General features: G+C 41.2%; 1 long non-coding RNA gene across 1 annotated transcript; it reads right to left on the bottom strand.

Moving 5' to 3' along the window:
* Nucleotides 1–698: 698 nt before the first annotated feature.
* On the bottom strand, nt 699–12718 carry LOC308480728. The gene is made up of 4 exons (XR_013988261.1): nt 12571–12718; nt 11237–11443; nt 3952–4032; nt 699–721 (listed from the first exon to the last, which is right to left on the bottom strand). It is a non-coding gene; the product is annotated as an uncharacterized lncRNA (long non-coding RNA).
* Between the last annotated feature and the right edge of the window lie 440 nt (nt 12719–13158).

The following is a 13158-nucleotide window of genomic DNA, read 5'->3' as shown; positions in this document are numbered from 1 at the left end:
GCAGCAAGAATACTCATCGCAAAGTATTGGAAGACACAAGAACTTCCCACGCTGGAGGAATGGCAGATGAAACTGATGGACTATATGGAACTGGCGGAAATGACTGGCAGAATCCGTGACCAGGGAGAAGAGTCGGTGGAGGAAGATTGGAAGAAATTCAAAGATTATCTTCAGAAACACTGCAAAATTAAAGAATGTTAGAGTGATGTTGGATCGAAAATAATTGGTTTCCAGCTGTACAGGTTAAAGTTATTGATAGACTAAGATTAAAGATTAGGATCAAAGATGTTTAAGGAAATGGAAATTTGGTACTTAAGAGGTAAAATTTTAATGCTATATTACATTAAGATTAAAGATTAGGATTAAAGAAGTTTAAGTGTTATATATTATATTAAGATTAAAGATTGGGATTAAAAAAGTGGAAAAGAAATTGCTGGACAAACAATTTGGACTGGAATACAAAAGAGGGAGGTATGAGGAAGTCCAGAAAATAAGTAAATTCAAAAACGGAAATGGAAAAGTGATATTGTTTTTAATTGTTCTGGTTTTTTTTGTTTTGTTTCTTTTGTATTTTGTTTTCTGTGTTTTCCTTTTCTTTTTGGATTATGTATTGTGTATTTTTGTGCTTCTATTTTTATGTTTTTCTGTTTAACTTTTTATTGAAACCTTAATAAAAATCATTAAAAAGAAAAAGAAAAGAAACTATACAGAGGGAAACCACCTGAATAAATTATGAGCAAGAGCACAAAATATTGTTAATAAATAAATAAAATTATTTATTTTACTTATTTGTTTTAAAAATAAATAATGGAATTTGTCTTCAAGACAGCTCACAGCTCAGTTTTTTTCTTTTTAAATTACAAAAATAACACATCAAGACAAGCTTGTAGCAATACAACTTTAAAACACAATGCACATTGGTGGTGAGTAGGTTTAAAGCAGATTTCCCAACTGCACAAATTCCCTATCAAATACCCCACACAGAGAAAAGGGTGGGGAGAGAAGCCAAATGAACATAAAGTGTGTTTTGCTCCTTATTTACACCCTGTATCAGTGGTGTAAATAGGGATTGATTCAGCTTAAGTAGAAGCCTCTCTGTCATCTGAGGTTTGCAGAGACAAGAAACTGCTATGCAAAATGTCTGCTCCCCCTAGCCATGATGTGATCTAACAAGTTCATGCCCAAAGAGTTCAGACTAAAGTTCTTCACCCATGACTCCCCATTTGGTAGACATCAAGAGATCAACAAGCATTAATCACCACCTAAGCCAACATATTTATTCACGCCTTTGGGGTCAGAAATGAGTAAGACTTTTGTATATCTTGCCAGAGAATAGGGAAGGTAAGAGTCAAATATGAGCTCCAACCTTCAATAGACATCTATTAAGATAATAGGACTTTTTAATATACCTCCTTGGGCTGGCAAGAAATACATTAGAAGGTTGTAGTTTTCATTACCAGGTATCTGAAGACAGTAACATTGTCTTCTGCTGAAGCTTCTGCAGTGGCATAATACCCATAAGCCAAACAAGCCCACTGGGAGGTTGTCTCTGAGTTTTGGTTGTACATCTAGACAGTAAGATTAACAACTGTATACTTCATGGGTCACTGTAAAGGTCAATGGGATATATGTCATAGTATACTTTGCCCAGTAGAAATTATATTAATGAAAATGACAGTGCTCCTTTAATTCCTAGAGCAAAACTTCTTTACTACTCTGAGCAAAATTCCAAAGACAATTAAGAATAGAAGAACAATAAGGGATCCTAAAATATCATTACAATAAACTCAGTATAGATACATAACTCAGATATAGGTATTTGCTTCCTCACACTCCAGTTTTGGACACTGTTCAGTAGTGAATTATCTGAGAAAATGATGACTAAGGTTTTAAGAGGGAAAAGATGTTGTCTTGATCCACAGTGATACCCATGACCAAGTGAAGGCAGTGGCCCAAGCAAGCTGGAGCTTAGTAAGCAGGCCAAGCCCCTGGATAAGAATCAAGGTGTTGGTTCAAGGCCACAGTACATGCTCTTCTTCTTCTTTGGTGATCACTCGTAGCCAAGTAAGATTGTTGTCCAAAAACACGGTTTTAACAGTTAGTCCATAAGTGACTGTGGAGGCCAATTCTGGATCCACACGTCGTTCCACAGTGGGGACATAGGTATCTGGGTGGGAGTTGATCACAGTGTGGATTTGCCAAGCGTGCCTTCCTCTTAGCACATTTCTCCCTTTCATCCTGAATTCAAGTGTCTTCAAAGTCCAGAACACCTTTGGTAAAGGCTGTTCTCCAATTGGAGCCCTTGCAGGCCAGAGTTTCCCAGTTGTTGGTGTTTATACTACTTTTATTTTTATTTTTTTTATATTTGCCTTGAGAGAGACTTTGAACCTCTTTTGTTGACCATCAGCATTACACTTTCCATTTTATAGTTCGGAATAGAGTAGTTCCACCTTGAGCTGAAGCAGACGATACAAGTTGTCCAAGAGTTGTCTTGGAGAAACTTGCAAAGTTTTATTTTCTTGGCTAGTTAGTCAAGATGGAACCTTCCCCACGAGTGTCAAATCTGGCCAAGTGAAAGGCTGCACAGTCAGTGCCTGACACCACCATTTTCTAGTTGGTACTCAGGCTGCAGTACCAAGTGGAGCTCCGGGCCTGCATACATCATGGGTAATTGCTGGCCTCATCACATTCGTGGTGCTGGACCTGTCACAGTGTGGATATGCCAGGGGTGGGACAGGGTATCATTAACACACTCAGCAGTACTTGTCAGGACATACATGTAAGCCAGAATCTCTGCTCAGTAGTGCTGGTGGGAAGCCCTCTGCTCCCTGCTGGACAGCCATCAGGGACTAAGGTGATGTCTGAAGGCAGTGCCAGCCAAAACAGTAGACATCTGGTGGCTAGCACCACCCTCTTAATGAAATCAGCCCGGCCCACTTTGTATACAAGTTGGGAGTAGGGCTGGTATATTAACATAGCAACACAGGCCAGCACACATGCATCACACTTGTGGGACCAAAACTTTGCTTGGTGTTCCCATGGCCCAGCTGAGCTGCATCTCTTGTGGGGTCAGAAGTCCTGTGGCAGTCGGCCCTGCTAGGGCCTTGGCATTACTCCCAACTTCTACCATGCCCAAGGCAGAGTTATGTTACCAAAATGGATATAGCTTCTACGTATCTAGCAGAGGGTGTTCATTAAGGACCAACAAACCTGCTTTCAACTAACAACATTTAATATGCTTTATACATTTTAATCCACTGCTTAGTATTGGATTTCTTGGTTTTTCTCCCACCATTAAGGCTCTAAATATGAATTTTGGCAAGCAGTTTTGTGTTTATCAAAGAACTCTTTGAACAGGCAACTTATTCAAAATGACTTCTCATCTTAGTAAGAGAGAGAGAGAGACCTGTTAGGAGATGTTTGGTATGCAGAGCTCACCACAACAAGACCCTTGTGAATAATTTATTTTTTTTTTTTTACTGTATTCCTAGATTTTGATTTTTTTTAAAAGAAGAACATCTTCTCAGAGGCCTGGTTCTCATAGCCATGTGCATAATTTAATTTATCTACAATTGATTACTGGAACCAGCAACTGAACATGTGAGCCAGCTCTACTGAAAAGCTTCACACATGAGCCAGTATGGAAGTCCCACTGCAGGATTCCATGGATGGTAGCAAAGTAGTAATCATTGCCTTTCCCCCGTTCTCATGCCAAATCAGTGCCACTCCTTAATGTTGGTGGTCTACACTGAAGTTCAACTGAGAATCTTTCTTAATTTTGCAAGTATTTGATTCCCTGGAATCTGGTCCAGATCTAAACAATTGCTATAGGTCCCTATGACTCTGGTTTTAAAGAATCTATTTTTATCCAGGCTTCTATGTAAGCAGTCTGGGACTGTTTGGGTTTTCAGAAGCGGAATGTTGTTTGTTGTTCTGGCCATGAAAGCTTACCTTAGAGAGGATTAGGTAGCTGTTTTCTTTGTTTAAGGAGGCCTGTTCTGACAAAGCTTCCAGTATCTATAGTTCCAATATCTACGGTAAAACACAGGAAGATAGTATATGTATTGCTACAATGAGACAGATTGTTAATGATCCTGTTTCACGTTTTACATCATTCATTGGATAGTAGTTGGGTGTTTAGTTTCAAGGCTCCTCTGGAAGCGTTGTAGAAAGGGGTGCTGAATGCTCCCTCAAATGGGGGTGTTTCCCTCACAATCCTTCCCTGAGAAGCATTTCCCTTGGCCAGATTTCTGTTATCAGGGAGAAAAAACATCGGGGGAAAGAGAAGTGCAAGAGACTGTGTGATAGTAATTTTGAGGTCTTAGATATATGTTAAATGTCTCTATTAACAGACTGCTCCTTCATTTCAAACCCTCCTTCTACATTACATCTGTGGGGCACAGTCTGGACTTCTAAGATGCAGGCCATTCTGCTTCCACATAAAGCTATGTCTATACACATGAAGTCAGCCTGTCATTCATTAAAAGATGATGCACTAGCCCGAGCTTCAGCAGTAGAACCCAGAGCTATAAGTTGGCAGCTTTATAATATATTTCACAGAACATACACTAATGGAATAATAAGTTCAGTTTATTTTCTTTCTTTTGGGAGTGCCTGGGCAAAAATTTCTTTGGCCTATCTCTCAAAGAAACTTGTAGGATGTGTAAAAGGAGTGGGCAGAATATATTGACAGCTGCATAAAGTAGGAACTTGCATTGCATTAACGAAAGCTCTTAGCATTTCCCCCTTAACCAAGAGGCACCACTTCCATTCATCTCAGCAAGGCCTACATGTGAGCAGAGCTTGGTGGATTGAGCACAACAAGGTCCCCGTTTAAGCTTACACAATGACCATCTGGATTCACTCGCCTTAGAACAAGTTTGCACAGGCAAGCCTTTCACAAGGTGATTGCAATCTTGGCAAGTCTTGAAAGGAGTGGGAAATCCATTTTGAAACCACTTCTCTAAGAAGGTCTGCTATTGTATCACTTGCGCAACCTCTCCACTCTGTGTGTGTGTGTGTGTGTGTGCGCGGGCGCGGGCGCACACACACATATATGCATGTGTATGCCTCACCTCATTGTCAATAAACACAATTTCCCCCGTAAAGCAACTCTGGGGCTTTTGCAGTAATCTCCGCTAACCTTTGGTTAAGCCCTTGATTCAAGAGCAAAGCTGCCTGCTGATAAAATCTCTAGCTCAGCACACACTGAATTCTTGAGAGAAAGGAGAGGCCCTGCATCTACACTGCAAATGATTGTGAAGCAGATGATGCCAAAGTCATGCCTCATAGTTCTCTTTTAGGAAACAACGAGCCCAGAGTAACAGGAAATTTCCGCAATATGAAATAAATGTGGGGCATGTTCACATTAGTGGAACAGCCATCTCAAATATGGTTATTGCTCTGGTGTCTATATCCTAGAGTAAGGGTAGGGAAGTGAATTTCACAGACTGGATACAAAAGTTCCCCAACCCTGAGGAGCCACTTTGACAGGTGGAAAGGGCTGCTCACCTGTCAATCATCTGATGTCACATGACATCAAGTGCTTCAACTTCAGGTGAGGAATTCCTCCTGTCTTCCTTGCAGGTGCAAAGGAATCCAGACATGTGTGCAAAGGGTTAGGGTTTTTGAATTCAAGCTGTTGCTGGAAAGGAAAAAGCTGAGAATTTTTCCTTTCCAGCTACAGTTCTGTGCTTTTGAATTGGGTGCCTTTTTTTGTTGCCACAGGGTGCCAAATTTAAAAAGCGCTGGAAGAGAACCATTTGGACAGGAGAGCAGGAACTTGTTGAACACCCTAAAGGGCTATGCAAACATTTGCTTCCAACGTATGCATAGGTTCAACTCCTTTCACAGTGCACACAGAGGTGCTTGTGCATTCCTCTTTTTATTTAAAATAATTTCAGTGCCAGATTTCATTTAATTATAAATCCAGAGGTGTTTTATAACAACAAAATAACAGCAATGCTAATGAAACATTACGATAAAACAGTAAAAGATCACACAGGACCCAGGTAGTTAAAAACTGGCGTCAAGAGCTGGGGAATGCTTGTGCAAAAATGCATGTTTGTAGGGTGCCATCCAAAATAATCTGGCTGGGAACAGCAGAGCTTGATGGAGTGGTACAGCCATTGCTATATCCACAATCCTGATGTCTATGCCAGCCAGAGTGGAAGGCGGAGGTGGGAAGAAAAATCTGATGCAACAAAGATGCCCACTGGCATCATATGATGGCAGCATGGGTTCATGGAAAGTTTGCTATTGGTTTGTTCAGAGAAGAAGAGGCAAACCTTGAAAGAACATGAAAAGCCCAATATTGAAAAGGTGCCGGGTAGTAGTTTTTAAGTAGCATTTAAAAAAAAAAGCTTTAATGAAAATTATTAAAATGACTGTAGCAATGTTTACTACTATTGCTTAACACTTATTAAAAATGGCAAATGAAGTTTTGAAACAACATTTGAATGTTTTTAATTAATAGTATTTATCCATGTTAGTATTCAGTGACCATATTGTCGTTAATGTGCGTGTGAGTATAGTTTAAATCTTGGTTTCTTTAAGGGTTGGGCCTATCAAGGCACCATGCCAATTTAGTGGTTCCTCTGTGCTGGCAGCTTCTGAAACTCTGCTTCACGCCCGTCTCTGACTTGCTGCAACATGTTTATGAGTTTTATACATCACATGGTGCAGTCACAAATGATAGAGCCCAGCTTTAAAAGCCAATTTCCAATATGAGGAGTCAGTTGTTCATAAATTTTGACAAAATGAATGATCCTTATAGTTTACCCTTTTCCCTCCAAAGATTTTAGTCTTCAGGCATGAGACATCTTGCACACCCAGGCAAATAATGTTCACTGAGGACAAATATACCTTGTGAAATGCACAGGAGGAACTCTGCCAGCTTTTGGATTATTGCAATCCCAAACCCTAAAGCTACTAATTTTCTTAAAGAACATGAGAGAATTCTTTTTGCCTAGATAACGGTCAAAAACACTGGGTTGGATCCGGTGTGTCCTGTCTGCAAATGGAAATACAAGGTGTGACTGGAAAGTTCGGTGAATGGTCACAGAAATCGGACAGTGAGGAATATTTGAACATACACACCTTACAGGCCTTCAAAGTAGGCCCCCTCTGATATAATGCACCATTGACAACGTTCGTAGAACTGTTGGAAACTTCTGGAGAAGTCCTCTTTTCGTACTGCTTTCAGTTCCCTTGTCATAGCAGCTTGGACGTGTGAAATGTTGGGAAACCTGTGCCCTTTCAGTGCAGATTTCAGTTTTGGATAAAGAAAGAAATCAGGTGGGGCCAGATTGGGAGAATGTGGAGGGTGAAACAACTCAGTAACTTCAGTAATGATTTCATGCAGAATATGCAATTCTTCGGCCATCATTCAGACGGACAAACGCCGATCCCGCATCAATAACTCACGAACTCTGTCGACATTTGCCTCCTTTTTGCTTGTTGATGGTCTGCCAGACCAAGGGTCATCTTCCGTGGTTTGCCACCCTTCACAGAAATGCTTAAACCACTCATATACTGTCATTCGAGTTACAGCTTCATCTCCATACACAATTGTGAGCATTTCGTGGGTTTCTGATGCCGATTGTATGTCTGAATGTTTCTCGCTGTCAGATTTCTGTGACCATTCACTGAACTTTCCGGTCACACCTTGTACTTCAAATATTCACCCAGAAGGCTCTGAGTTCCATTGGAGGCTTGCCACTGGAGGGGAGGGTGGAAGACGGTTTGGGCTGATTCTCCCTTTTCTCTGCAGTCACTTCTTATGCTGCTCTGCAGGGTCCCTAAATCCTTTGGAGCAAATTTTTATGGGTCACAGGCAGTGGGGGACCTTGCAGATCTCAAATTTCAGTGGCACCCTGTGCAACACCAAAATTTGGTGGGCCCCTGCCTCTCGCCTCTCGCCATCTCTTCTACATCATAGTTGTAGTTGCGGTACCCCTGAGGCTCTACACCCAGTGTGACCGAACCCCCTAAATCCACCTCTGGACACAGGTGAAGGGTTTTCAGGGACTCTGGGGAAGGAGGATTTGGTCAACATTGTCGCCTCACCCTTTCTCCAGCACAAGGGAACATTGCCACATGCAGTGCTTTTTTTCTAATAAAAAAATGTTTAGGGGTACTCTCATTATCCTACTCATATTGAAATTCTTCCCCTCAATGAGGCCAAACTTAGAGTCACAAAGTGTTTAGGGGTATGCATACCCCTGCGTCCCCCCAGAAGAAAAGCACTGGTCACATGTAAATCTGGACCCAACTCAATGATATTTGGTGTTATCAGCTTTCTGTAAAACCTCCCCCCCTTCTGTATTAATCTTGGCAGAGTTGATTGATTGGCTGTGATAACCATGGCCACAAGATAGTTGCAAAACCTGATAGACAGGAAGGATTAGGTGAAGCGAGCAAATTGCTGTTCTCTTCAGAGTGCAAACCAAATGGCTTCTGGTGCACAACTTGTATGTTCGTGACTGCATCCTTTATTGGAATGAATGGAGAAGCTCCCTTGTATGCAGAAATTCAAAGGACTCTTCTACTGCTTATACAGCAGGATGCAAATGAAGATATGTCTGGTGGATACAGTTGGACTTGAGCTGGAGGGTGCTGCTGGCTCCAAGTCCCCTTTCAGCCACAAAAACCCTGGGCAGCCTTGGAACAAGTCACACTGTGAATTGAGTTCCAGTCTCTAAGATGGGAATATTCATGACTTCTTTCGCAGACTTGCTGCAATAGTTAAAGAAAAAATTCTTGCAATGCACTTTGTGCTATAAAATATCCTAACAATTAAAAAGGGCTATACATCAGGGATGGGTTGTTTTCCAATATGTATCAGGGCATTGTTGCAAGCGTCTGCTCAGCTTGTGCCACATGGATAAAGTTGGGGCTGGGATCTGAAGCCCGTGGTGCAAGCAACTAAAGAACAGGTTTCTCCTTGAACCAAATATTTCAGGAATATTTATTCAGGAAAATCAGTGTCCAGATGAATGTAAGTCTGCTTTCAGTTGAGATAATAAGAGAAAATGTAACTGTCTTGAATGCTGCATAGATCCCGCCTCCCGATCAGCCTGATTAATAATCAAAACACAGTAATAAATTCAGCAGAGTAAATGACACTATTGTTAGAATCTCTCAGCTAAATCCAGTTTGGTTCCTACTGCATGGGGCTTTATTTAAGGGTACATTGATGATATTTGCTTGTGGTCAGCTCAGCATGGGAGATTGCTGTGTGCATGCACAACAGTTTCCTGATGAATACATTCAGTTTACACATAAAGAATGTGTTGGAAGGACTATGCTTTTTAGTGATCTTTTTCATTTCAAATGCTAAGCATTTTGACATGCTCTCCATTTATTAAAGTCAACTCCTTGCTGCAGATGCACATGAAGCCCTTTGATTAATAAGGTTTCCTTTCTAACATGCACGTCCCTTTGGAGAAGACACAGGAAGAAGAAGAAGAAGAAGAAGAAGAAGAAGAAGAAGAAGAAGAAGAAGAAGAAGAGTTTGATATCCCGCCTTTCACTCCCCTTAAGGAGTCTCAAAGCAGCTAACATTCTCCTTTCCCTTCCTCCCCCACAACAAACACTCTGTGAGGTAAGTGGGGCTGAGAGACTTCAGAGAAGTGTGACTAGCCCAAGGTCACCCAGCAGCTGTATGTGGAGGAGCAGGGAAGCGAACCCAGTTCACCAGATTACGAGTCCACCGCTCTTAACTACTACACCACGCTGGTAAGAAACCTCTTTGCTTGGAACCATAAGAAATCATGGAATTTGAGCAAATCTGTTTTGGGTATTTTCCATGCTGCATCCCCTCCTGCTTGATGCTGCAGCTGCCCCTCCCTTGCCCAAAGTCAACTGGAGTGTTTGATATAAGAGAAAGACATATGCAGGGAAGGCATTCGAATTCTCCTCTTCGGAATTCATTTTGTCATCACTCAGATATGTTAGGAAAGTAATTGTTCCAACTATGCTTGGAAACTTACTAATCTACCCAGACACTTGCTGAGAAGATGGGATGAATAAGTTCTATTTACTGGAGAATACATATAACATGGCTAAGCTCACCAAAGTTGAGTGTGTTCAACGTTAAATAACAAAACAATACAATTTTTAAAAAGCTAATTTTAAAAAATCTATTTTGGTGAGCATCCACGAGAACTGCCAAAGTAAATAACTTAGTAAGACTAATTAGCATGAACTAAGACTTTGATATCTGACACATGAAGCATTGCCAAAAATTTGGCCTGGTGGTGTCTGCTGCACCTCAATAAAACTGGGTTCAATTAGGCCTCAAGCTTGAGACAGATAGACAGACAGGCTGCTGGTTATGTATTCTTTCTTTATGGCAGAGACGGTCTTCTTTCATCTTAGCTGCCTTCAATATTCTATGTCTTTATCTTTACAGTCAGGACAGGCAAGGGTAATTAGGCTAAGGCAGACTAATCAGCCATGCAAACTGCATCAGACCTGTAAATGTTGTCCCTGAGCATTTCTTCCTGGATCCTCATATCTGAGATGAGCTTATCTTTCTCTTGGCTTCAACATTTGCATGGTAAGCTAAACACCATGCTGAGGCTTTGAAAATTTCAGGATCCATGTAATTTTTAATGGGGGAAAAATAAATCACTGCTGTTTAGTATGGTGCCCCCTCCGTCATAACTGTCTGTTTTCTGGGAACCCTTTTTATACGTTTGCATGTCCTGCTAAATCATGCATGAACAGGAAGGAGTTGCCATGAGCCTTGGTTTTACACACCCCTCCTCCTACACGCCCAGAAGGATGACTTCTGCAACATTCACTTCATTTTCCCTGACTCTCAGCTTGCTGGAATCATGGTTTTGAAGAAATGCTGGTCCATTTCAGAGCAAGCCAGCTTCAAGCTATGGGTTATATAGCTACGTGTTAAATTCTCCTGTTTGTTATCAATATCTGTCCCTGGTCTAGGCAACACAAGCAGGCAAGATTCAAGGAAAGCAAAACTAAATGCTGTTGAAATTTTCCTCTTAGTTGAGTGGGAGGAGAGGGAAGTGCTGGAACTGTAGGCATGCTCATAGTCATTCCAGCTCATACCACAGTCACACTAAACCATGGATTAGCATGATGCATCCCTTGACTCCTGTGCCAAACACATCCTGTAGATCTTCAAGAGAACCACAATGCATTGCAGGGGAGTCTGCAGTATGTCCTGAGTCACCTGTTTAGTTCATGCACTTCATTGTTTTCTTACCTGAATGGAGAGGGTGCTTTAAAATGCACCTAATGTACTCCTATGGTTTCACTTTGTAGGAGCAAGTAAATATCAGGGATGGTCATCAAGCTTTAGAAAACCTTGTCTGCCGTAATGCAGCTTCTGTATAGGAATCCCAATAAACTTGCACTGTTCTTTAAAAAAAAAAAAAACTGTAGTAGCATAAGCAAACTGGAGCTCATAAACCTGTAACAAAATTGAAAGAGCTTGTATCAATGCATCATATGACTGCTGCATCCCACACACTGCCTTTTGACAACAGCAGTACAGTCGTACCTCAGGTTACATACACTTCAGGTTACATATGCTTCAGGTTACAGACTCCGCTAACCCAGAAATAGTGCTTCAGGTTAAGAACTTTGCTTCAGGATGAGAACAGAAATTGGGCTCCGGCGGCGCAGTGGCAGCAGGAGGCCCCATTAGCTAAAGTGGTCTTCAGGTTAAGAACAGTTTCAGGTTAAGAACAGACCTCCGGAACGAATTAAGTACTTAACCCGAGGTACCACTGTATATGGCTTTTGTAATAAGGAATTCGTTCACATCAAGGTCGCACCAAGTAAAAAGTTAATAAAATGTTTTATTGCTAAACAGATAAAACAGTTTATGTTGGCGCTCCTCTAAGTCTGCTCTTGGTTCTGCCCCCTTTTTCTGGGGATCATCTCTAAATTCCCATATCTCTGGAGCCTAGCTAATGTTTTATGCCATGTTGTGGAAATAAAGTTGTGGCCTGTTTAATCCAAGTAATTGGTGTCTGCCTCTTTCTTCCTCCCACAGCAACCTATCAGCATCAGTAGTGAGGATTGGTCTGAATATCAGCCAAGTACAATTAAAGGTATGAAGAGAAGACATCCTTGATTTTGACAGATCTATAGCATATTTCTTGGGGAGGGGACAGTCTTCTGTTTTAAATAATAAGAATAAGAAATTCTATACCACCCTTCATCCAAGGATTGCAGGGCAGTTTACAATATAAAAACACAAAAATATGTAACATAGTATAACAAACAAAAACAATAACACCAATGAAAGGCCGAGGAGAAGGGGAACAGTTTTGCCTGGCACCTAAAGGAGTATAATGACGGTGACCAGGTAAGCCCCCTAAGAAGAACATTTCACAAATGGGGAGCCGCCACAGAAAAGGCCTGTTCTTGTGCTCCCACTCTCCAGACCTCTTGTGGAGGAAGCACATGAAGAAGGACCTCAGATGATGATTGCAGGGCCCAGGTCAGTTCATATGGAAAGAGATGGTTCCAAACTGTCTTCAGAGGCAGCCCCATGTATAATCTGTTTCAGTAATCTAACCTAGAGGTTACCTAGAGATTATAGTTAATCTTTCATTATTAATGCTTTGAATTGTTTTCTTTTTCCTCTGTAGGTATGTTCCATTTAATTACCCAGAACCTTTCAATCCCTCTGTTGTGATTTGGTTGGAGTTTTTGACTCTAATGGTAACCTGCAGGTATACATGTTTCATATCATAACGTGCCACATTCCACTTGCAACCTTGATTAGAACGCTGCCTTTTGTCTATTCTGTACTACTGTGTTCTAAATCTAATGCAATGAGAACTTTATTGGAGCTTTACACAAAAGAATACAATGGAGTTGAACAGGTGGGACACTGAAGATTCACGTGGATAGTGATTTTGTTATCAGTTTCATTAACCCCAAGTTGTTCAAAATGATGTACACAATTCTCTTTTCTCCCCTCACCCCCTTCCAACTTCACAAAAACCTTGTGAGGTAAACTAAGCTGATATATGTTAACTGGACCAAGGTCGCTCAAATAGCTTTAGGGCAGACTGAGGATTCTGAATCCAGGTCTCTCATTTCTTAGTCCAAACCTCTCACCCATGTATCATACCACCTCTCAAAAGAGTGGGAGCTTTTGGTGTAGTGGTT

Source organism: Podarcis pityusensis, assembly GCF_964106645.2.
Source record: "Podarcis pityusensis genome assembly, chromosome: 1".
NCBI lineage: Eukaryota > Metazoa > Chordata > Lepidosauria > Squamata > Lacertidae > Podarcis > Podarcis pityusensis.
Note: the sequence above shows the minus strand (reverse complement) of the source record. Positions and strands in the feature narration are given on the sequence as shown.